General features: G+C 37.7%; 1 protein-coding gene across 1 annotated transcript in view; it reads right to left on the bottom strand.

Moving 5' to 3' along the window:
- The window catches only part of RAB3C (RAB3C, member RAS oncogene family), a 141,245-nt gene that overhangs the window by 22,245 nt on the left and 91,959 nt on the right, over window positions 1-27,041 (bottom strand). The window lies entirely within an intron of this gene.

The following is a 27,041-nucleotide window of genomic DNA, read 5'->3' as shown; positions in this document are numbered from 1 at the left end:
ATTCTGTTTAATTCTGGATTTCCAAGAAACTAAGGATTATCTTCAGGAATTATTGTTACAGGGGTAACATCAGCATAGGTCTTACTTTTGCTTGTTAAAACAAGACAATCTTTCAGCATTTTCTCCTGCCATCAACATTCTTTCTGTATTTTTAGAAATAAGCTGTGACACTTTCTCCCACACAATTAAAAAAAGTACTTTCACGTTTTAATGCAAAATTTATCATCTAAAACCAGAGCTTTGAAACAAAATCAACAGCTTATTCATATCTTATCTTTCACCTTTTAAAATTAGGATCTAAATTTATCAGCAAAACTTCAAAGCCGTTCTGTCTCCCTTCTGTTGTTTCTCTCCAGCACGTTCCACTACAGCTCTTTGATCTACCAGGAAGACAGCAACATTTACATGTATTTTGTACATTAAGCCATGGTCAGAGGCTGAGAATGAACTTTAGTTTTCCTTCCATTTAAATTATTCAAGCCCTAGTCTTGACTACGGCTGAATAAGAGTATCTTAGGCCTTGGAACACTATGAGGACGTTGAGTGCTGATGGTGAAAGAGCTCACCCTACAAAACTCTCTTCTGCAATTTGAATATGATACACCAAAGAGCAGCTTAGGAGTATGCTTGTAGCACCTCTCTACATAGTACTCTGCTAGTACTTGGGCCTGATCTGTAGGAAGGAAAATTCCACGCCCTGGCTTCAGGCTTAGCCAAGAAGGATGCTGCTGTCAGCATCTTCCAACAGAGAGCAGTACCTACCCTTGAATGTTGCACAAAGTGCAATAAACTTACTCTAAGCACTTTGCCTTTGTCTTTGTCTTGACTATGTATGCCTGGCTTTAGGCTCTGACTCAAGTGCTTGGTAGGATGCTGATATCTCTTCTCTCCCTTTACAGTCAATGGAGAGTCAATTGGACAATACAGGATACCTAGGAAAACTACACTGGAATAGAAACCAGCCTACTTAACTACACATGTGGGATACTTGGTCTGTATCAGAGCTCTCGGTCTCTGTAAGAGAAGATTTAATAGCTTTAAAAATCAGTTTCCTAACCATTTGCAAAAATGATCCATGTGGGTGATAGGTTCACTAGTGCCCCCCTCTCATAACACATAACGATTTATCTCTACATAGTCATGGCAGAATGCTTCATACACAAAAAAAGACCATGGTGTAGTCTGACACCATGAAAGAGAATATGGATCATATCTTCCCAGCTGTCTTTGCTTATCATGGGACCAGAGAGATGGATATAGACAAAAACTACTTCAGGTCATCTTCATATACCTGGGTCCAGTGCCAATGCCCCTATGGCATGAGTCAAAGCAGCCTGCTGCAGCTCACCTTTAAGCTACATGTGATGGGTCTACTTTTCAGGGCATGGGAATTTTAAAAGGAAGGATCATGGTGACTTTAGGGTTGTTCTACTTCACCAGAATGATCAAAAAGAAGCTGAATATACTCTGGTCTTTCTTTTAAGATATGATCACTGTGCTGTTTTAAATCTGTTAAAAATTACAGTAATCTGAGTGAGCTATCATAGGATACTATGACCAAAGCAGAGGTCAGACTTCCCTTTACACTTACACTTCACTAAAGATACAATTTCTTGGAAAAAAGGGCACCATGCATCCATTTTGGCAGGAATGCACTTATGGAACCATGCTGAGTTCTTTGGAAAATCATGGTTAAGCAAAATAGGATTATTATTATTTTTTTAATGAGAGTTACATTTGTCACCATAGTAACTTTGCAAATGCTAGTAACTCAAATGTCAGAGGCTGTCAGTCCACTAAGGACTCAATATCTTAGATTTGATCACCCATAATTTGGTGACAATCCCTATCCCTTATGACAGCAGGAAATTGAAATAGTTTCAAAAGCAAATGTATAAAGTATTAAATTTCAATGAAAGACTTAACTGCATATTCTAGAATATTTTCATTTTTTTTCTGCCTTTTCTTTTCATGAGGGTGCCTGAGAGAGTGGCATGGTGGAGCTTAGCTGCCCATCATCGTGAAACCACCACATCTGCACAGGTGAAATGTAAGAAATTGACAAATGAAAAAATATTTTTACACCAGTGTAAACAAAATTCATTCAGCCTTGTTTGTAGACTTCTGTTCCATGTAGCCTTACCTGAATTTATTTGATAAAGAATGTAAGACCCTTCATTTTACTGCAGCAGTGATTTTTTATTCTATATTTTATGAACTATGTTATACATTCTATGTATTATGATCCTGTGCATTCAAATGTTCCTCATTACGAAAGCCACTTATTTTGTTCTCAGACTTTTACATCTGGTTTGCTAGTGTATTGTCTTCTAGTTGTAGGGATTTTTACCCAACAAGAGAAGAGATCTTGTCCTTGATAATCATTCAAAACGCCTATGCTTTGTGAAAGACTCTGCAGTGCTAGGATACATCTGACTGACTGCATAAATCAGAGAAGTATATCCCCACTGAATCCCACATCAGTAGGAGTGTGGATTCAATGAGTATAATAGGCTTATCTTGGTTATGTTTTCTTTTAGACATACAAAAAAAAAAAACTTTTTAAGTTTTTCCACAAAAGCCAACACACAGGTCATTTAAAAAAGAGATTTTGCTGTTCCACAAATGTATGGCCTTTCAAGTGACCAAAGGTTCTGAATTGTCCAAAACATTTCCTTGTAAAGAACTTTAGCCTCAGAAAGACTGAAGATATGAAAAGACATGGTTGATGTTTGCAGCAAGCTGAATACAGCAGTTCTTCAGTCTGACTGCCCTGGTGTATGTCAACGGTAATTCACTCTGTAAATCTTTCACATTCTAATAGTATGGTAGGCAGGCAATCTGCAACATGCTTGAATTTTTATAATGTATAGACTCTAAAGGAGCAGATTAATGCAGGAGTTCAATGATCCATTACTTTCAGTGATCAATGCAGGACTCATTCTCCCTGTACTGTGATTCTGCCATAATCCCTGTCAGAAAAGAGCACTTGCTGAATGTTAACTAAAGCAAAGCTATTTTCTCATCTTAAAACAGCACTGTGTTTTGCAGTAATAGTTCAAAATACTGTAAAGTTACATTGATAAATCTCTGAAAGAATTTTGGATTATTATGGCAGAAGTCTGTCAAAGATCAGATGGAAGTTTTTTGTTCTGTTTGATGGACTGAAGTATTCTGTGAAAAAAAAATGTTCAAAGGGCAGGTTTTTTATACTAATCTGTTTAAAATAAAGCCTAAAGAAATAGCTACTCACACTGGCCTATTTCCACTTGCACAATTCTTCAGTACGGGCATTGTACCTAGTCCTGCTCCTAGGAATTACTTTATTATAATACTTATTTCACATGATATTTTTTCTGAAAATATTGCTTATTTGAACAATAGATTATAACAGAATTTTGTAATGCTGCTACTTCTGTCATTTACTGAAGGTGTGAATATAAGCAGTGCTTCCTAGACAAAGTTGTCCATTGTTACCTCATTTTTCATGAGCACACAGGTTTTGAAGTGAATATTACCATGTTTAAAATAGTCAACACAGTTATAGAATTAAGACACTATTATCATGCACAACCCCCTCCAAGTCAGCCAAAAAAACAGTATTAAATTTCACTTCTAGCTGTAACAATGCATAGTGAAATATGCCTTCATGACAGAGATGAAACAGTAGGTAAAAGGTCTGTGTTGCAACACTTTATCTTTTGGGAAAAGATCAGGTATAAGCTCAAATTTTCTGGTTAGACTCTGCTTGAGCTCTGCAAAATAATCAACGGACTAAAGAACTTGGTAGGGAGACTGAAACCAGCCACAAAATAACTAAACTACACTAAACTAAAGTAAAATAAATGCAGAAACCCATTGTATTCCCGCACCTCTGAACATACAAGAGCTTCAAATAGCTGTTCCTGTAGCACTGGGGGGTGTGTGAGCGTGTGTCTGTGTGTCTGCATGTGTGTGTTTGCAGGCAGCATACAGGGCATATTTGCACAGGGTAATGGAGCGCAGTTCAGAAATACCCAGCCCCAGCTATCCACATAGCTGCAATGCTGGAAGGTGGGGTCACTAGCACAGAGTAATGTGGGTAGCACTGCTGTGATGTTCCTGTTGTTACAGGCTGACCTCTTCATGTTAAATTATGTGATAAAAGCTCATCTGCACATTCACAAAGTAGCACAGAGAGTCAATGGCAGGTTAAGGAACCCAAATCATATCCTGGCCTTAGCTGCTCCCAGGTCTATCACAAGAGCCATCAGTCTGTCAAATGTCCACATACACTAGCCCAGAGGAGGACAGGGGCACAAAACAGGTGGAAACCCAAACTAAGGACTCAGAAGGAGGAACACCAGTTCTGCGCCCTTCCCAGGACTGCCCCAGGAGGCCCAATGGTCCAGACCTGATACCCATCACTATGGGTCAACACTGCAGTAGGTTTTGGGCTTGGTGAGGTTACTGTCCATGGGTTACAGTACACATGATAGGATGCAGAGGATGAGCATTTCAGGATTGCATAGAACATTATAGCATGCTGAGAGGAGGAATTGAAGGCAGGAAAAGGGAAGGAAAAAAGTGATCTGGGTTTGAAAAGGTGTGGCAAAATAGAAGCATAAGAGCTAAAAAAATAGGTCTGTGATGTGCTGAGCTGGCTGTCTGGTACTCTCGTCTGGTGATGCTGCAGCAAACAGAGTGAGTAGAGGTGTGTGAAGCATTGCATGAACACTGGTAAAGTTTGAGCAAGCCTAGATGGTGAGTAGGTGAAGTGGCCCGTGAGCAGGGAGAGTCTCTAAGGGCAAGAGCAAGGGGGAGTTGGCTGCTAGTGCGTAGGAGAGTTCTGGACAGCTGTGTGTGTGCCTCTCTGTGTGTGTGCACGTGTGTACATCAGATGTTTTGTACCTGCAGCTGGAGTGGGGCTGTGGCATGAGAGACTTTTATGTCTGAGTGTCAGTGCCCCACTGTATATGTGGATCCACACCATATACATGTGTATAAATATATTTGTATACTTATACATATTCTTGGTAGTGGATGTCCATCCTGATTTGCCAGCGATGGTAACAGGATGAGCCTGTTGGTGCTGTTTGTGTTCATGTGAATGCTCTGCATGTCTGTCTGTGAGTCTGGGTGACCAACCATGTGTATATATATGTACATGTATATATATGGGATATACATGTGCTCTGTGTTTATGTGCCGGCTGGAAAGGCATCTTCAGACACACTGCCAGTTGGAGGTGGGGCATGGAGCTGCAGCAGCCTCACCTCTCTGGGGCTGCCATGCTCCGTGATATATTTTTCCCTAACAGACTTAGCTCAGCTACTCCTGGATAACACTGCATTGTACAATGCAGGAATTGCTACAGGACCTAAACCTGCCACTTGTACCTGATGTTGATACATTTCAGGTTGTATCCACTGATTTGTATACCACAGGATTCACTCTGAATATTATCTCCACAGGATCACTTTTTAATAACTTTCATATGTCCAGAACAAGCATTAATCTATCTCAGAATAGTCTCTAGTATATTCTTACCCACATACAGCAAGGATGACAAACAAACATTCTAGATTAAGATATGTTCATAGAGTAAGTATATCTCTCAAGAATATGAGCTTTTAGAGCCAGCTGTGATCCACATACTACTGTTTGGACCCAGAGACCTCCAAGGGCATATACAATCCCTATAGGAGCTAATTTCCGTGAGTTTTTTATTATGTAGTAAGCCACATACACTGACAGCACAGAATCAACTTAATGAAAATACTCTAATACTCTAATACTCTAGAGGGGACCATGTATAATATTTTTTCCAGCAAGTTCAGGGAACACGTTGTACGTCTGATGTTCTGGTTTCAGCAAGAAAGATGCAATTAATTGGAGTGCACAATAAGAAAACCACTACCAAAACGTTTTTAATTTTTGAAGCTACTGTCTTGTTTATTTCACTGGTTGATCCTAAAAGCTCTCCCATCTCTGTCTCCAACATGATTCTTCCAAAGCTCATTAGCTAAATTAAATTATCAGAGGCTGCATGGTAGTGATAGGACCTGGGGTGGAGTCCATGTTATCTGTTCTAAAACTTTCTCGGTTTCTTTAACTATTTGGTAAGGTAGAATGTCAGAGAAGCAGCTATGAGTTTTGAGGTGTGTCCAAAAACACACAGTGCCCACAATTAAACTCCTGCCCTTTATTTGCAGATGAGTGTGTTGGTTGCCTGGCCACCTCTGGGCAGGAAGGCTGGCTCTCCTTTTTCCTTTTGTAAATGAGGCAATGGAGAATATTATTTGCTTCTTCCCTCAGTCGCCTTTCTATGATGTGGGAAGGTATGGAACAGCTCCTCCCCATCTTTCCACTTTCCATCTTCCACTGGGATGGAAAGAGGAAGGTCTGCCATTCCCATCTTTCCAGGGGATAGGATCGTCACATCAGGAGCCCTTTCCCACTCTCACTGTCTGGGAGGAGCTCTGGCACTCTCCCCATTAAGGCTGTCTTTTCCACAGGGTGAGCCTGAGGTCTCCCTCATACTACCAAATGTTTTCTACACTTCAGTATGCACCATATGTTCCATTCCTTTCCCATAGCCTCATATATTTCTCCTAAAACCTATTATTCCCACCAAACCTGATAGGTTATGTCCTTCAGAAATGCCCCTTGAAGATTTCCCATCTCTGCTCTCTATCCCACTCACTTTGGGGATGTGATGGAGATAGATCTGGTACAGGATTTTTCTATACATTAAATGAATGCAAGGCTCAGTCTCAGTGGCCATTTGGAAGCTGGCGCTGTACCAGCTGCTCTGCACTTGGTACTCAGACCCTGCTGCAAGGAGGGCAGGGAGAGAAAGGGCCTCAGGCCTTCCATCTGTCCCCCAGAATAACCCACTGTTAGCATGAGATAAACCATACAAAACACAAAAAGCTCCCAGAAGAAGAAAAAACAAAACAAAAAAACCTTACTGATTGGGATTTTGAAAAAAGTGCTAGTGTAAACATTTAAAGCACTCGGAGCAAAAAGAAACAAACAAGCAAACAAACAAACAGGACAGAAGAGTCCTGGAATAGCCTCAGGCTTTTGAGTGCTCATTTGAATAATAGACTCTTTATGGCCATGATTACTGGCATAGTAGGAATATGCAAGCAATAATTAGAAATAACATTAGTAATATCGAAAAGAAGATACCAACTTTTGCCAGGTTTGCCAGTTTTGACAAACTGTTGGGATAAATGCTGGGATAATACACAGCCCCAAGAACCAGATCAGAACTAGCTTTGAGAAGCAGCTCAGGATCTTTCCTCCTTCAGTTACTGATGTGCAAATTGTGGGTATCTGCAAATTTTAAACTATTTCTACTGTTTCATCATTCTGGTGTGATAGAGCTGAGGGCCATAAAAGATCAATGATTATGGTTAATGCAAATTCCTTTACCTCTTTTCTTCATGAACTCCTTCATAATTATTGAAGCAACTAATGAAAATCAAGAAAAGCAATCAATATATAAATTAATTATCAATGTAGAAAGCTGAGGTAGATGAACCTCTGATTGTAATGGGGGAATTGTGCAGAGGCATGCCCTTCCCATGAGGATTCAAAACTAGCAGGTGTCCTAGCATCACCACTTTTAATCAGAGTACATGACAAGCATACTGATTTTGAGATGTTTCAGTGATGGCACCAACACCTGCTGACAATAGAGAAGAAGCTAAGATGTCAGAGCAACATAGGAGTATTGAACATGGATAGAGGGGCAAAAGGGGGATCAAAAAACCAAAATCAAAACAAAACTTCCATCCTCAGTACCACAAAGCAGTAAGTAAAAGAAACTGGGGAGAAGTGAAGGTAATAGCAAAAATGGAATATATCAACCTCTCTGCTCTTGCAACAGACCTGGATACATGAATATTGGCCAAGGCTGACTGTGTTTGATGTTTCTGTTATTATTTACACAATATTATGTCTTCTTTCTGGATTGAAATTAATTAAAAAAAATGCCTTACATTTGTGAAATAAGTCAATATTCAAATAAACCAGAATACCAATGATTTGTCACTTCTGACAGGTTTTATCTTCCTTGTGCAGTGTCTAGGAGTGCAAACCTTGCAATGAAAGGCTACACATTTAACCTTCCCTTGGAAGAAGATAAATTGATGATGCAGAAGCTGTGTGACAGGTATGACACTAACAAATATTGGGTTTATTTTCAGTCAGCAGACTAGTCAAAATGAGCATTGCACAGAGCATCACAGGTTTGCACATTTGCAGTAGGAAGGTCTACTTTAAGCAAAATAAATTCAGCTTTGCCAGTGAACAAACCACAAAAGTTAACCTAACAGAAAACTCCACTACAAATTTCTAAAGCCATAACTTTATTTAGAAAACCACATGCCACATTTCAATTTTGTCAGGTTATAAAGAAAATCAAAATGAATCCAGTCATTTTATTATTTTTTATAATACTATGCAAGGAAGTGTAACATCATTTTGCAAAAAGTTTGGCTACTCAGAAAAAAATGAACAAAGAAATGAAGAGAGAATAGCTAAAAGTATAAAAACTGATTTTCTCCGTGTTTATGATATTTACTCTTATGAAATTTTCGTAGTGACAATCCACTACCCCTGTATGGAAGGAGTATATATGCTTCCTCAATAATATCCAGTCTTGGGAATGACCCGGGTCTGCTTTTAATAAAACACAATAAGAACTGACATGTTATTGATAACTAGATAATTCTGTGTAATGCCTGAGATGGGAGATAAGCATCAATGAGATTCATCAATCAGAATTTCCTTTCTTTCTAATCAACCATTACTATCTGTTCTTACCTTACCCACGGAAGTGCCTTCCCATCCAGAATCCTCTGCTGAGCACTTTATCGAATTACATTTCATTTTTAATGTAATATACAAATAATATTCTTAATAGCCCTTGAATTAGCTTTCATTCCTTTTCTGCACAGTGTTGTTTCAAATAACAGTAGGTGACTGTGGTCAGAAAAAGATTCATTTTTGACACTAAAATGTAAGTCCACAGAATAATGGTATACGATGTCAAATTAATATGTTGTGGGCAAAAGATGTTCATGTTCAAAAGCTGTAATTCTTTTGTAGTCACTTTAGAAGAACCAAGCCTGCAGGGCATGCTTAATCTGTATTAATCAGGTTGTAGATGTCCTTTGTTTTTGCATGATCTCTCCATCCTGCTTTGTTCCCACTGTTAAACATACCTTGAAACTGCTTTACAACACCAGTGTAGCAGGAGTCCAATTATGTACTTGCCACATAAATAAATAAACAGTATTAGAAGTTAGTACTCCTGGCTATTTCTTTAGAAGAAAAGCCCACCAGCAGAGATGTTTTCCTATTTATATAGCCAACAACTGGCATGTAAAAAGCTGATAGTAAGCCTAAGAACATCCTTAGGTGGAGTATGGTCCCAAAATACCGTATGTTACCCTGATGTTGTACACCCTAGAGGCTTTTGGTCTTGGAGGCAAATGACAGAGTACTTGTACAGAAGCTTCTGACATACTCCTAAGCAAGACGGACTTTGGCTGAAGGTGTGCAGAATCAATGAAAGACAATAATATTTCTACCCTGTCAAAGCCAAGTGAATTTATTTCATTTTCTGACTTGTAATATATACTTCTCTTACAGGCTTTCTGTTTGGAAAAGCTGAGCAGATGCTTACACAGACAGCAGAGAAAAGACAATATGTGCTGTGTTAGGCAATAAGGGCAGAGAGATCTTCCAACCCACTTCTTATATTTTGTGTCATGACAAAACAGTATTAAATACATTTCAATATTTAGTTCTTATTCACAGGAGCAAAAAGTTCTCTTCTACAACGAGGTTTACTTATGAGTAGACCAACTAGTATAACACATTTTTCACAGTGGGACACAATAACGATACATGTTAATGAAGAATTTTTAAGTCATGGGTAATGCTGCAAGCTGTGCCATACTGTGGGAAGTGATTTAGTAACTCACCACACAGACAAAAGGCTGTACATTTTAATTTTCTCCCCACTGAGAAACCCATGGTTAAATTATCATCCTTCAAAGCTAGTACTACACATGCACAGTGCACACAATCAAAGATTAGGGCTTGAAAGGAGAATAAAAAAAGTATTTTCAGGGAAAATAATATTCATGGAAACAATAAAAGGCAAAATACAGTTTCCAGTCACACATCTTCTGACTGTCCCCAAGGTTTCATGTTCCAGATGCTTCCAAATAAACGATCCTGTTAATCACCAATTTATGTTGATTGCACAGGCTGTCGCTGGAACTCTGAGTAATGACCCTAATCAATACAGCTGATCCTTACTTTTCTATTTGAAAAAACATAGCTGTGAGATAAGGGAGGACTGAAGACATTTACTAAAGCAACTACAGTATCTGCTCGAGTATATTACACTTTTGAGAAAATGAGCAATTTGCTGTCACTTCAATTTTTTTTAAATTTTTTTTTGCTTGCCATTTTGTGTCCATGTATATATATATTGGGAAATATAGAGAGACACATATGTATGTGTTCTCACATTTTCTGTTTTTCTTTCTTGCAGTGACATGCTTTTGATATTTTAGAGAGAGAGAGAGAAGGGATATTGAAACTGAGCAAGTCCTCCTAGTCCTGCATGACTGGATCTAATACTTTCCTCTTCACAGCATCAACAACTGTTCCCATAACCCCAGATGGCATTACTCTTACAAAGAGCCTCTTTTGTTTTTGGAGTTATCTTTTAGCCTCCCACCTCCTGCCCCACAGAGCACCAGCACAATTATAGTGTTTTGGAGGTAGCTATTTATTTATTTTTCAAGTTCTCTCAGTTTGTAATACCATCAATAGTCCTGTAGCTGTAATATAGGAGATTTATTTTTCATTTCTACTCTTTTTTAAATAGAAAATCCATATTCATACTGGCAACATATATGACAATTATCTAGCAACAAGCAATCCCTACTTTAGGGAACATCTCATTCTTTGGAATTCTGCAATTCTCCATTGTAATTTGCATGGAGAATTTGCAATTCTCCATGACTTTTTACTGTCAGATCTTCAAGAAATTCGATGTGTATTTGTAGCTATTAATCCCTTCTTGTTCTGCTTTGCCAGGAATGCCTGCCAAATTTCTCTCAATTCTCAAAATCACTACTTTTGATTTTATTTCTTTGGTTGTTTTAGCTTTCTTTTTCTCAAAAAAAAAAAAAAAAAAAAAAAAAAAACCAGAATTATTCTATTGCTTCTCTTATATCTGATCTTGTTAGATTATTTTGCCTTATTTTTCTTATTCAGTGTTTTGCATAACATCTTTCATAAGAACTCAGTCTTACATGTACATACACTGTGTTCTGAGATGCCGGTGTACATTTTTTAACAAAGAAATTAAAAAAAAAAAAATCAGACCTAATTTAAATCACTAGAAAAGGTAAAGGGAGAAACCTGTGATAAAATATTGTGGACTATCCTAGTTAAAGATCCATCCAACATGCAAGCCACATGTCAGGTCTACCATATGAGTTATTTGACTTCTTGTTGATGAGATAGACTGGACTATTTTACTAAAACATAGAGAATATTTGACCTTTAAAATGCTACATTTTACACCAGAATTGGTATAAATCCTATCAACATTTTGTCTTAAATAACCTTAAGCTTGTTATCTCCTGGAGGCAGAGCTCAGGAAAAATTTGGAGCTATGAAGGCTCAAAACTGAGATGCTACCATTGTGTCTTTGCAACATTGCCTGTTGGGAAGCAAATTCACTGTGAGGCTGTATACTTGCAAGCACAAAAGACCTGAGGTCTGAAATTTTGAGTCATTATGGCCTAGTTTTCATCTGAACACTTGAGCTTTTGCCTTTTCTCACAGATACCTGAAAGCGTATTGACAAAATGGCAACTACCTTAATACAGGTGTTAAATGATAACGGTTAATCAGACAAATATTATTTATATGCTTGTACCTTTCTTTTTTTTTTTTTTTTTTTCTTTGAGGCTCCAAAGGTAAGTTTTCCTTTAGAGCCTCCAGGCGCACTTCGCTTTTGGGATTCTGCTGTTCAAAACTCTTTTTGTAAGGGCTGCCAGGAGAAAAAGACAACAGCAGCAAATGTTTGTACACAGCCTGCCTGGCACAGGGTGGCAGGACTGTCCTGCTGACTTACCCTGCCAGCAAGTAAACTGCAGGTTTATTTCTGATGAGTCAGAATCTGATGAGAGGCATTAGACTTTAGATTTTGTTCCTAGGATAAGAAGTTAAGCAAGGAAGTTAAAAAAAACAACAACAACAACAACAAAAACTAACAACAACAAAAATGCCTTTTTGTAGCTTTCATACATCTTTTTTTATCTATATACAGCTGTTTCATACAGCTTTTGTTATCTATCACAGTCCTTAAGGAGCAAAAGTGCACTGCTTGTCCCTGACCCCAGAAGCCAGAGACAAAAGGAAGCCCTGACTATGGTGGAAGATATTGGCAACATATGCAAGTGTGAAATTTGGAGATGAGATCTAAACTTTCCAAACATTTGAAAACTGAACACAGTAGCATTTCAATATAATAGTTTAAACTGCCTTCTAGGGATCATGTTGAATACTCATTATATTTATCTCACTGTGTCTCCATGAACGCTTAATAACATCACTTAAACCATGCTAGCTAGCACATTTTAAGGTTACGGCTTGTTTCCTGTGACAAAAACTAACTGTAATGTTGTCTTATTGACACTTTTATTGTTGACTCCCACTGCTAGAGACCCCCCTCAGAGGACATAACTATGTGCATCAAACATGCCTTTTGGGTAGACAGGAATCTTAGGACAGAAGGCTTAGAAAGGCCAGTGTCACAAAGTGGGAAGCTCAGCAGTGAAATTGTTCTGTATCCCCAGTGTGGTAGAGGATTACGAGAGATAAGATTCCTGAAATAACGTACTAAAAAAATCAAGAGAATAAAATATTTCCTATGTACTGTTCCAGAAATGAAAGCCTAATGTCGCAAACCAGTATGGGGGAATGAATAAGTTGGACAGTAGAATTTCATAAGGCATGAAGTACTGGAAATGGCTGTACTTTACCAGAAAGTATTTCCAGCAGGGACTACACCAAGAAAATGTATTTTGCTGTCATACACTACCAACCCTGATAATATAACAAAACAAAACAAAGCAGCAAAACTTTTGCCAGTAAAATCGCATCTCTATTAAAAGATTTCTCTTGGCAGAGTGAGATAAGTTGAGTCACAACTCCTTGCAGCTGTGACAAAGATGGGCTGGCAGAGTTCTTTTTGGGTGCAAGTCATTTGGTCTACTGTAGACAATTACATTAGAATAAGATGACTAATGAGCTAAAAGTGTCTTTTTTTTTTTTTTTTCCATTGACTAAAAGGGATCCTCATGCATTTAATTTGGATATGGATGTCTGCAATATATCAGCTAAATTTATTCTGAGAGTCTCACCCACGGCTTTGGATGTTGTCAAGGTCCCTAAGGTTACAGAACTCACTAACAGACTGTAAGATTTGTCTACAGAATAACAGTACCAGGTGAAGGCTTCCCATACACCTCTACTTCACAGATGTAAACTTGTAAACGCCTCCAAGCAGACTTATCTCACACCGAAGAAAGACTTCTGCAGAGCTGTAACACTCAGGAGACAATTTAGCTAACGAACTTAAATGAACTTCATTGGTAAACATTTCTAGCCAAGGCTGATTCCATAAGGCATGTTTGCTATCCACAACTCATGAAGGAAAAACAGAAGACTTAACCTGTGGCAGACCATGGGAACAGTTGAGTACAATTGTGAGTGTATTGCAGAACTGCAAAAGGGTTACAGTCTGGGGCAAAATGGCACCATATCCCGCTGTCCAGCTTCCTTTTCCCCTTCCCTGTAGGGTCCCCACCATCTGATCTCTTTCTCAAAAGGAGCAGAAGGACTCTCCTCTTTCCTCTCTGCTGTGGACAGAGTATTATTCTCCTTGTATTCATCCCTATGGTTTCAGTATAAACTATGCATCCTCAGGACAGGTGATAAAAAAATGTGTTTCATCTTGCTTCTTGCAAGGACAGGGCAACGTGTTATCTTCTTCAGGTATCTGGGCAAGCTTGATGTGGACCTGAAGAATTATGTGGAGGTTTGGGCATGTTCACCAGATGAGCAAAGCCAATGTGATTGTCTTTGTACATGAAGAAATCTCATGGACATCATCCCAAACCTTAAACAGAGTTTCAGGCTCAGCTTTGTCTGTTTCTTACCATTAGAAACATGTAAAGACCCCAGCCTGGAACTGGAAAGATGTTAGGTGCAGGGACCTGCATTTCCCACAGTGCAGATGCTGGTAAGGATTCAGATGTAATTAAGGAAATTGGGATTCTGTGGATCACTCACAATCATTAAGAAATCCTTGTAAGAATGCTAAGTGATGCAGCAATTAGCTCTGTAGGAATCATTTGACTACATATGTCCAGAAAGAGCTGTTAAATAAGCACTAAACACATGCAAATGTAAGCATTTGTATTCAAAGGAAGACAAGCTCTCTTATCTTTTTTTGTAAACTCAAGAACTAACCTAACTGCCACAGATATGGAGGGAAAAAAAAAATATATATATATATATATACATTTCTTTCCTTGTGTTTACTTTGTCCGTACCAGGTCATCGACGACTACTCAAAATGGAATGACTCTACCCATTGTTTTGGAAGCTTTGATTTGTTATGCAAAGTCTCAGCATCCATTATCCCATAATTCATTATTTTCTTAAAAAGAGAAAACTTCAGCCATTTTGTTTGTTAAAATTCCTAACAATACCAGGTAAAAGCAATGCAACCGCTTGCACATGCAGGGAACCTGAAGTTCAAGTGCTTCTAGCAGTCTCAGTCTGAGTTGCATCTAGTTCTGCTGGATGTAACTCAGACAGGTATATCAGAATCTCCACATGAAGAGAAGTCCTCATCTTACGACATCTGTGAATGATGCCACACTGGACTGTGATGGCATTTGGGGAATAATCACACATTTTTCTACTCTGATCAGCAGAGCTAAGCAAGGCTAAAAGAGAAGACTGATGTATCTGAATTACCTGATGGTATTAACTAACCACCATGTTCCACAACAAAGAGAGACCATGATGGGCTGGAAATCTAGGCAAGATTCTGAATTTCACTAAAGCTAAATTCTATATAGCAACATCTGACTGTGATATTTTTGTTTTTCACAGCTGAATTTAAGGTTACAAGAAATCTGTCTTTCTTTAAATATACCTTTGTCGTCATCTCATGGGTCTAGAGCAAGAAATCTCTGGGCATAAAACCCTTACCTCTCAGAAATTTCAGACAATATTCATTGTCTCCTTAGCAGTGTGTGCTGCTCTGAGATCATTAAGTCCTTTAGATATAAGAACTTCAGGTAGTGTACAAAAAAAAAAAAAAAAAAAAAAAATTATGTGGTTGGTTTCTAGCTCTTCAAGTCTGAATGTTGATCTCCATTTTCAAGATTTGCACAGGACAGCTGAAAGATCATCTCATGATTGCCATCTAACATGAAGACTTTAATGATAGCCAGGCTTACAGACATGAGCCTGTAACTAGGCTTTTATATCGTAGATCATGGACTTCCAGATTGGGGAACTGCCAGTGGTACCCATCAAATGCTAAAGAGAATGTCAATGAAATTCTATTGACAGAAAAAAAGAAATTTCAAGCAAGTTGTTTAGTCTCATCAGAGACTGTGTTCTGCCATGCAACTAAACTTCCGCACACTTTCGGGGGGTTTGGGTACACAGAGACCCCTGGAGAGCACGCACTGTGCTTCCAGAAGAATGGGCCTTGTCCTTGGACCTAGTGCTTCCCATAGGAATCCCATGACTTCCATGGGAGCATCTGTACCTTCAGTCTTCCACACTGAAGCAAAGAGAACTTGAGCGACGAGGTTTGAATCTGCATTGCCCTTGCTGATTCTTCACAGCAGCACTGAATAGATTAATCATTTGGTAAACAGATTTTAACTTCTACCCCCTGGACATCTGGCAGGGGAAGGACTTAGAATGGAAAAGTGGATGTGGCTCAGAAAGAAATAATGAGATATCTGAAACCAGTCCACTAAAGTGGGGTATGCAGGAACAGATGTTAAGGGGTAATCAAGTACCTCTTCTAACATTTGTGACAGGTATTCTCAGAAGGCTGAAGTACAACATTGGCCTTAATCAATTTAGCACAGCAAGGTAAATCAGATTAAAAAAAAAAAAAAAAAAAAAAAAAAAGGACCACAGAAAATGACACAAAAGGTACTATTAATTTGCTGTAAACTGCACATTACATATTTCCACATCAGCAGAGGTGAGTGAGCAAGTCTGAGAGAAAAACAGAAACACCCCTAATGTTACTAAAGGCTAGAAAAAAATGTTCTATTTTTCATTAATGTGATTGCTAAATTAGAAAATCTTTCCTTCCTCTGATCAGTGTTGCCTTAAAGGTTTTCCTAGATCTTTATGAATAGCATTAGAAAACCCTCTTTGGATTCTAAACAATGGCTGCTTAAACAGAAATCTAATGAATACCCAGTATTAAACAAAAATAAATTCCTAAACACAAAAGACACCTATCAATAATATAAATTCTTAATACCAAAATCCTTAATCAAAATTCAGTTTGCTGATTCACTTCCCACCTATGCACAGCAAAAATAAATATTGAAATGCAGGATAAATTAACAACGTGCTCTCGGTCAGCACAAAAAGGACTTGAATATAAACAACTCACCTGAGGAGAAGAGAGCTATGAGAAGTAGGAAGCTGCTACAGCACACATCAAGAAAGAGTTGGGCCTATAGCATGCAGAAGCAACGTGCACAAAGCCATCTTTGGCTGCTCTCAGAGGAGAGGCAGGGGTGCTGCAGGAAGATGCCACAGAATCCTTATATGGAAAGGAGACAGCGTGGAGCAGCATGCAAAGCAGGGCGAATTAAATGTGCTGATTAAACGAACAGCTTGCTTTTTGTACTTCAGCGAAGTTCAAAGCCTTCCGTCCGACCACTTTAAGCATACCTAGCAATCAAATAAACGACTTGCATTGTAAAACCCTCATGCAGGGAAACAGTAGGTAATGCAAAATTGATCTCTGTATGCGCCTCTATTCCTCACCTTTGTTCAGGGTTTTAAAAAGAACACGTAATACTTTTTGATGCAGGTAAAAACACTAAAGGTAGGGGGAAGGGAGAGACCCTCCACTCTATATACAAAGAAGCTGAGGACAACCTCCTCTATCCTGACCCCGGAAAGAGGAGCCAAAAAGGATCCCCCAAAATTACACTGCAGGCATGCTGAAAATGCATTCCTTGCACACAGATCTTTAGCTAAAGAATTTGTGGTGAAATGGTTGGCATTGCCTGCCCTGTTAAGTGTGTGTCTGTAAGCAGCAGGACACCTGGGCTCTAATCCTGGTTGTAACATAGTCTTACAGCTGACTGCACATCCTCAGCAGGGAGTAAGGCAGGTGGCCCTGAGGACTCACTGAGAAGAGCAGGAGATCTATGCTTCTATGATTCTAATACCTTCAATTAGAAGGGACAAAGGAAAAGCAAACACACCAGAACTTTAATTTTAATTCCTCTGATTGAGGACAAGAGGAATAAGCATTTTTGCTTGTAACACTGATACACAAATCACTGACATATGCTTACTGTTGCATCCTACCAGGTTTTTGTTTTGATTATTATCATTTGTTTTTAGCAGTCTATTTTGTGCTGTAACACTTCAAAATTGATGAGAATGCTTTTCAGGGAAAGGACAACTAAAATCTGGAGTCATGCTGTCCAGAGCATTGAATTCAGATGCTGAGTTCTACTAAACTGGTTGCTCAAGAGCCTCAGTATGGATTTATGAGTCTATTTGTAGACTGGTAATTTAAAGAGTCACAGAACAGTTAGTGTTATGCTCTGCTTGACCATTCCCAGGTACACTGAATAGGTGCAAACTCTAAACTGTCCTTCTTTCTGAGCTTGCCCATAAACCTCTCATTTACAGTGTCTCCTAAGGATCTCTAGCAGAGTGTAATATTTGGATGTTAGCTATCCCCATATTTGATCTTGAGATGATCTGGACATGATCTGTATTATCCTTTGAATACCTAACAAAGCAAGTGGAAGGAAGCTGCTGTTCTTGCTCTGATAACCAAGATTGCTGCTTCTGGTTTGAATATTTCTGTACAAAACACCTCGTGTTTCCCATAGTTCCTCATGCCACTAAACCTCATGTCTGCTTTACTGACAGCTCAACTGCATGGCCAACTTGTCTTCTTTTTAGCAGTAACTTCCACACGTTCTCCTAAGCTGTCCTTTAGAAAAAAAAAGTAGCCTGATGTTATCCCTCTTTATGCCTCTTCTGAAAAACAACCTGTGTAGAGATATCTGTTTAATGAAATCCAGCTGGGGTGCTGTGAATGAAGTTATTAGGCTAATTCTCAGTTTTATTGGTATTCTGTGTTTGTGTTACATTTTATCTTTATTCCTTATACATCTTCTTATGCTTTACTCTTTCTTGGTCATGGATTTATTTATTTATTTATCTTTTATATTCATGCACAGTGTTTAACACAATTGTATGTAACCTACTTACTCCTTCAGGCTTGACAATAAAGGAGAGAGCTGCAGACACTGAAGGAAAAGCTCATGGGTTCACAATACAGTTCTGGCTTGTAGCTGTCTTGCTTTTGGAGCCAGAGCAGAGCAAAGAGAGGAAACAAAAACCAGAACTAGGTGAAGGAGGAAGACATGAAGATTTTACGGACCAATACATATGAAGACCTATGGCTCCTGTTTGTTTTTACTGGGTTTGGGGAAACAGGACACTGCATGTGTGTTTGTAAATGAAGATGATTAAATTATATCTGATTATTACAATTTCTCCATCACAAAGAAACAGCTGTGCTAAATTCTGACTATCAGCTAAATGCATGGGTCAGGGAAAAATGAGAATGATATTAAAAGAGCAATGCCTTTAGATGTAAAGTTACTACTAATTATTGGTCTAATGACAGAATGATGTAAGGTGTTTTACAGGCATCATGAAATACAGGTGTGTGTCCCCCTTTCTCTACCCAGACCAACACACACACACTTCATAGCATTTTTAGACTTTGGCAATAGAATAAAAACAGAATATAAACTCTTGATGTTTATTGTACTTTCAAGGATGCTATGCATAATTCTACAAGGCCAAAGTGAATAACATTTCTTTTGCACATAAATTATTAAGGCAAAATTGTACTCAGCTCACGTGCTCTGACATTTTCTATAAAGCTTAGTAATTGTTTTTCTCATAGAGGTGAACCAGTTGATTGTCAGAATTTATTTGGCCTAAATAAATATTAACAAATATTTATATTTATTCTGAGAAGACCATAAGCAAGAGGATTTTGACAAAAGAACTCCCAGTTGCCTCTCCATTCCTCCTGATGGAGTTTTAGTCTAGCAGACAAAACATGGTGTTCCTCAGATATTTACATCAACAGCAACATATAAGCTTATCTGATTATGAACTATGGCTGTGAGCTGGTTAATACGTCAGTACGTTTTGTTCTAGTGACTTTTGTGTAGCATTAATGATGCTATACAGGAAGAGCAGACTATAGAGGACAAGAAATAACATCTCAAGATACTGCAGCTGTTTTTCTAGCAAGCACAAGTAGAGAACTATTGTACAGAACAAGCAGTAAAATGTCATTGTAATAAAGGAACTGGCTAAGGGATACAAAAGAAGAAAACTCAACATTTAATGTAGTGAAAATTTTTACCAATCTTTGTGAATTGGTAAAAATATTAACATTCAGAAAAACAAGGTAAAAAGATAACACATAGACATGTCTGTTAGGATGGCCTGGAGTAAAGGAATCTAGATGCTGGAATCTAGATTGACATAGTCATGGCTGATAAAATTTAGTATTGATAAATTTTAAATGTTCACATTAGAAGGGAAAATCTGAACTACTAATCTTTTCTAATGAATTCTTAATTAACTACAATCACTTAGGAAAAATTTCAAAAGTCATTGCAAGCCACTTAATGAAAACTGGTGCTCCATGTAAAACAGTAAAATAATCAAGCAAAATGTTGGGTGAATGCACAACATAAGAGAAAAGAATACTAAGAAGCTCCCTCCTGCCCAAGGTGGTGAGCCAAATTTAAGGTTTTGTAGGTGGGGTTCTTTTTAATCTTTTCTTTTCTTTTCTTTTCTTTTCTTTTCTTTTCTTTTCTTTTCTTTTCTTTTCTTTTCTTTTCTTTTCTTTTCTTTTCTTTTCTTTTCTTTTCTTTTCTTTTCTCTTCTCTTCTCTTCTCTTCTCTTCTCTTCTCTTCTCTTCTCTTCTCTTCTCTTCTCTTCTCTTCTCTTCTCTTCTCTTCTCTTCTCTTCTCTTCTCTTCTCTTCTCTTCTCTTCTCTTCTCTTCTCTTCTCTTCTCTTCTCTTCTCTTCTCTTCTCTTCTCTTCTCTTCTCTTCTCTTCTCTTCTCTTAATTTTTGTAGGAGAGAATCACTCATATCTTTGATACTGTCCTCTCAAATCCCATATATAAACTCAACGCTAAGGTCACAACAGAAATTAGATAAGAGAAGGTTGTTTTTTCTTGTAGTTCTCAAACCTCATAAAACCAGCTTAATGCCCTTGAACAAAGAAATAATTGCATCCTTTCTGAGTATTTTTTTTTTAATTATTATTATTATTATTATTTCTTTTGGGGTTTTGGCTGTTTCTAGGCTCTACCTTACCTGATCTGAGATAGAATCACAGAATCATAGAATCATTTAGGTTGGAAAAGGCCTCTAAGACCATCTGGTCCAATCTTTAATCTACCACTGCCAAGTCCAACATTAAACCATGTCATCAGGCTTTACATCTACATGTTTTTTTGAAGACCTCCGGGGATGGTGACTCAACTGCTTGCCTGGGCAGCCTGTTCCAGTGTTTCACAATCCTTTCAATGAAGAAAGATAATTCTTCTAAAGAGAAATGCAGTGTAAATGTAATCTCTGCTGACTCAGTCACTGGGGAGAGAAAGGTATTTTCAGGGCACAAATCACACCACTCATTGTAGATATCTGTATTAGGATGAGACAAATCATTCAGCATAACTGCCCAGTTCTTTGCACTGGCAGTAAAGTGAGCCTACAGTAGCTAGTACTGGGCAAATGCTGTCAGATGAATGCCCAGCTTACAGATCCTCAACAGCCCATGATCCCACCAGCTCTAGCTCTAACTTGTAGTGTTTCTGTTTCTATTTCTGTTTCTTTCTGTTTCTGTTTCTGTCTCTGCCTCTGTTTCTGTTTCTGTTTTTCTGTTCCTTTTTTTTTTTTTTTTTTTTTTTTTTTTTCCTCCACTAAATATAATAACAATTGCCATACATAAATTGGAGATGTCCGCTTGGGTACAGCAGTGAGTCAATCAAGGCTTTCTTATAAGTATAGATAACAGGGCTCCTTATAACCCTCCTGAGGGAGAGGGTACATATGAAAGAACAAAGCACTGAAGGGACAAGTCTAGAAATAAATTTGAGATAGTAGAACAACCTTTTAAAAAATCATTGAATTCACGTATAGCAGAAACCTGATGTTCTCAGAAGATGTTACAAAGGAGAACTCGAAAACATTGCCAAGATAAAAGAGCTAGAAGGCATGAAGTTAGCCAGTGATTGTCTTCTGCTTTAATGTCTATGGAAGTAGACAAAGTATAAACAAAGTATGTTGTTTTTATTTCTTTCTTTATTTTTCATTTTGACAATGCTGTCCATTTTATGTGTAAAAATGTTATCAATTTTAAACATTTATTTGTATTTTACCTTACAGTGGTTTGGATTTAGAGTGATATGAGGCAATCCAAAGCCTTCATAAAAATTAACATATTGATGTCTCTGTACTTTACAACACTTTCACCATTCCATGTGAATGCTGGAAAATTTTGGTTGTGATTTATGTATAAAAATGAAGGATTTGCTCAGAACTCCTTGTCTTTTAGTTTTGACACTACAAGTGGTTCTACTAATTTAAAAGAATTAGAGAACAGGCAAATGTAAATAAAACAACACATCTTCTGTAGGAGGACTGAGATATTTTGAAATATAACATATGTGGTATTTTTCCAAAATTATTTTTGTTTAGGTTATGGCATTCCTACACAGAGAAACTGGAGGAGGCAGATTTTTTAAATAGGATGAAGGGAGATGTGGCACCAACTTCAAGTCTGTCACAATAGATATGTAAAAGTCTTCAATTATTTTTTCTCTGAACTATCTTTCCTAAATCAGAAATGGATGAAAATCTCAGAGGTCTGAGAGGTCTGTTCACAAGTGTGAGCAACATAGACTAGAAAAAGCATTATTGTTCTGTCCATGGCCATTGCAAATCAATGTCTTATGATGTCCTTTGGCAAGAGGCTTTAAAATAAGTCATCTCAAAATTTTACCCTTGTGTAGAAGAATTTGTGTATGACCAATGTGGCTAGTCTTATTCAAAAAATCATAAATTTAAACATAAAAAAACATTGATTGTTAAGCATTTAAACCTTCTATTTTATTTTATTTTACTTTATTTTACTTTATTTTACTTTATTTTATTTTATTTTATTTTATTTTATTTTATTTTATTTTATTTTATTTTATTTTATTTTATTTTATTTTATTTTATTTTATTTTATTTTATCTTATCTTATCTTATCTTATCTTATTTTATTTTATTTTATTTTATTTTATTTTATTTTATTTTATTTTATTTTTTATTTATTTTATTTCTGTGAAGAATACCTGCTCATATTAAATTAGGATTCCGTGGATATGGCCATTTTACAATTAAAAATGCACACTGATTCACAAAATAGAGGAGGAGGTTACTCTCTCATTCAGTCAAACAGTTAATTGACCAACCAAATATAGTAGAGGGTCACACATTTACTCAGTTGACATTTGTTTCTATTTTATTTACTTTAAATTTATGTAGTATGTAGTATTAGGAACTTTTTTTTTTTTTTTTTTTTTTTTTTGAAAAAGCAGTAAATATGTTTTGGAAGGAAAGATTACATCAGTCTGAATATCCTGAAGAACTCTAAGAAGCTTAGTTATAAAAGTTTGTATTTTCTATCTGTAAACAATTGTGTCCCAGAGGAATAAAATCTGACAGTGAACACACAAGATGGAAATTCCTAGCCAGGTGTATCAGGAAAGCATTTACAGAATGTCTGGTGCACACAGAGGGACTGTTCAAAGATGCCCAGTGACAGACATGGGAGAACAGGAAAGCTTTCGGGCAATTGTATCACACAAGAATTTTGAAGAAAAAAAAAAAAAAAAGCGTTTTAAATATTGTCTCTTTAGTCCAATTTTATTACATTGTCCAAAAATGGCATATTTTATTTGTGTTTAATTTTCACCTGACTTAAGCAGTGATTTGAAAGTAGCTGAATTACACAAAATCCCTCATGTATGGGATGATCGCTCATCTACACCTGCACAGAATTTGCATTTGTGGAAATGTCTTTAAGTGATTGGTGATAAACAAAAAAGCATTTTTGCATGGAACAAAGCTATCAATATCAACCTGACTGAGGGGCTCAGTATGAATTATTCAGTCTTACTCTTACAAACAGCAAGAGTTATGTTTCAAGCAGTTATGGGGGATATAAACATAAAACTAAAGAAATTTTGCATTAGAAGTAAGCTGGAAAAAAATTTAACTAGATCTGCTGATGGAGCAAAGAAGAAACACAATGGCTTGAGAAAGGCCAAGTGTTCAATATTCTGTACTTGATGCCTTATTCAGTCTTTAGAATAAAGTTTGGTTTTCATGCATAATGCAAATTTAATAACAGCAGAGGAGAGTATGCCAAAATAGCAAGGAAGATGTTAATGAATGTTCAGGCAATTTAGGTGTATTAAAATCAGCAGAGCCTGATAAAGCTCACCGCAAATCATTAAGGAAACTACTGAAGTTATCTCTAGATTATTAGAGATTATCTTTGACATCCTGTGGAGACACATAGGTCCCAAGAAATTATAGACAGGAAAATTTAGGATAGTTTAAATCAAATCAAATCAAGTCAAAACAAATCAAAACAAAACAAAACAAAAAAGCATGAAAAGCAAAAGGTGAGGAATTATAGACCAGTAAACCCACTTAATGGATGTAAATATTTAAAACCAGATCAGTTTTCTGGCTCTTTAGGTATAACAAGTTCATAAGACATAGCCACTATAGGTTTGTTACTGACACTGCTACGTCCATAGAAGAATGTCAAACCAATGTAGTTGCCTTCATTGTTAGGCTAAATAACCTGGAAGGTACAGGGGAGAAAATGATTAAGACTCCTCTTGGTTTTAATAAGGTTAACATGTAAGAGGAATTTTCTATACAGCAGCAAATGAAGAGAAACAGAACAAAATTAAAATCTGTGCTCATGTTACTTATGAATGATTCTTTGTCAAGCTAGATAGGCCCAATGAATGTGGTCTGACTATTAGCTGCTATGTTAATGACTTGCTTGACACGATAGAATAACAAAGACACCAAGCTGGAGGGAGGTATTTGCAAGCACTTCAGAGAAGTGGGATCAGAATTCTAAATGGTCTTGATAGAGTGATAAAGCAATCTGGAATCAATGAGATATAATATAGACAAGTGCAAAGTGCTACCTTCTGGAAGAAGACAGCAAATACATAAAGGTGAGCTTTTGAATAACTGACTAGATGGTGTTTCTAAGGAGTCTAAGGCTACAGTGATCAGAAACCTCATATGTATAATACACTTAAGAGGTGTTAAAAAGAACAGAGATTATTCATTTTACTTGTCTTTTGCAGGACTTTTGCTCTGTTTTGAGCACTACACTTTAAGAAATGCACAGACAAGTCTAGAAGATTATAGAGGAGAGAAACAAGATATATCTGAGGTTCAGAGTATATGATTTGTGAACAAATGTGAATGGATTGCAATTTTACTTCAGAGGGATAAGAGGTGTTAAAAAAAGCAACATAGTAACAGCACTCTATTGCTTAGAAAAAGGATGTAGAGAAAAAAAAGTGATTTGCCTCAACTGTAGAGAGATGAAGAAACCAAATTTGTTGCAAATTTGCCTAATTTTCAGGGAAGTAGCTTTTCGCTAATGGGTAAACGTTCAAACAGCAGACATAGACAATCAGTGGAACAGAGTCATGGAAGTTATGGGACCTCTTTTCTAGCGACTTTAAAAATAGGATAGATAAACACTTTTTAGGAAAAAGCTAGCCCAGTGATTCCTTAACTCTAGTTTGGGACTACAGCAATGAATCACGTTACACTGTGGCAAATGGTTCACTGCTGGCTTGTAAAAATCAATTACTTCACCATGCTTAAAAGCTGGATGATTAAAGTTGCATATCCAATTAAAAAAATGTGAACGCTGACAGTGGCTCATGGGGAATGTCTAGCACAGAGGTATAAACTAGATGCTATTCTGGGTTTTCTGCAGCTTCCATTGGCAGGGAACATTTTGATTTCAAGCTGCTTCTTTCTTAGTAATGTAGCTGAGAAGTTTGGCTTACTATGGCTCTGAATATATACATGTATATATATATACATTTTTCTTTTTCCATGAGGCAAATCAATTTACTGCACTTCTTATTAGAACCACCCAGCCATACACCAGCTTTTCTCTTTGCACTTTGCAGATATGTTATGTGCATTCTATTCCAGAGGAAATTCATTTATATGCACTACAGCACCATCTTTGAAAGCATGAGTCTCTGAATCCCCAAAACTGTTGAAGTCACTTTATTATATAATTGTAGCACAAGATAAAACCAAGATGCTTGATATCAGTTATGGGTCCATGGTCCAAGCATGGAATGATGCAGTAAAGTGGATGAAAGAGTCCCATGTCTCCAAACCACCCACACTCTCTTTATCCATAAACAGCTAGTAAATGAAAACGTTTCCTAGCTGGTTAAACAAAATCTTGACATTTGGATCCTGAGTGTCTGCAGTATTTCTACATGACTTCTTCATGAAACAGTCAGCAATCAGAAGTCCAAAACAAAATATAGCAAGGCTAGGATTTGGGTGTTTTAACTGTTTTAACTACCTGGGCATCTATTCTACCAAGTCTGTTGCTTTGGCTCCTTTGATGGTCAAAACAAAGGCACAGGACCTGTCAGAGAGCAGTTCATTCCACTTTATAATGACTGTGAAAATTTGATAAATGAATCTCGCCTCCCAGTCTCTTCCTTCTGTTCTTTGATTTAAAATAGAGCCATGATGAGTGGCTTAGACTAATATCTAAAAATTTATGAGAGATTGATTTTATTATCACAGAATCACAGAATCACAGAATTGTCTAGGTTGGAAGAGACCTCAAGATCATCGAGTCCACCCTCTGACCTAACACTAACAAGTCCTCCACTACACCACATCACTAAGTTCAACATCTAAATGTCTTTTAAAGACCTCCAGGAATGGTGACTCAACGACTTCCCTGGGCAGCCCATTCCAATGCCTCACAACCCTTTCAGTAAAGAAGTTCTTCCTAATATCCAACCTAAAACACCCCTGGCACAACTTTAGCCCATTCCCCCTCATCCTGTCACCAGGTATGTGGGAGAATAGACCAACCCCCACCTCTCTACAGCTTCCTTTAATGTACTTATAAAGAGTGATAAGGTCACCCCTGAGCCTCCTTTTCTCCAGGCTGAACAAGCCCAGCTCCCTCAGCCGCTCCTCGTAGGACTTGTTCTCCAGGCCCCTCACCAGCTTTGTAGCCCTTCTCTGGACTCTTTCGAGCACCTCGATGTCCTTCTCGTAGTGAGGGGCACAAAACTGAACACAGTACTCAAGGCGTGGCCTCACCAGAGCCGAGTACAGGAGGACAATCACTTCCTTAGACCTGCTGGCCACACTGCTTCTTATGCAGGCCAGGATGCCGTTGGCCTTCTTGGCCACCTGAGCACACTGCTGGCTCATATTCAGCCGACTATCAACCAATACTCCCAGGTCCTTCTCCACCTGACAGCTTTCCAACCACTCCTCTTCCAGCCTGTAGCTCTG

This window comes from Anas platyrhynchos, chromosome Z, assembly GCF_047663525.1.
Source record: "Anas platyrhynchos isolate ZD024472 breed Pekin duck chromosome Z, IASCAAS_PekinDuck_T2T, whole genome shotgun sequence".
Lineage (NCBI taxonomy): Eukaryota > Metazoa > Chordata > Aves > Anseriformes > Anatidae > Anas > Anas platyrhynchos.
Note: the sequence above shows the minus strand (reverse complement) of the source record. Positions and strands in the feature narration are given on the sequence as shown.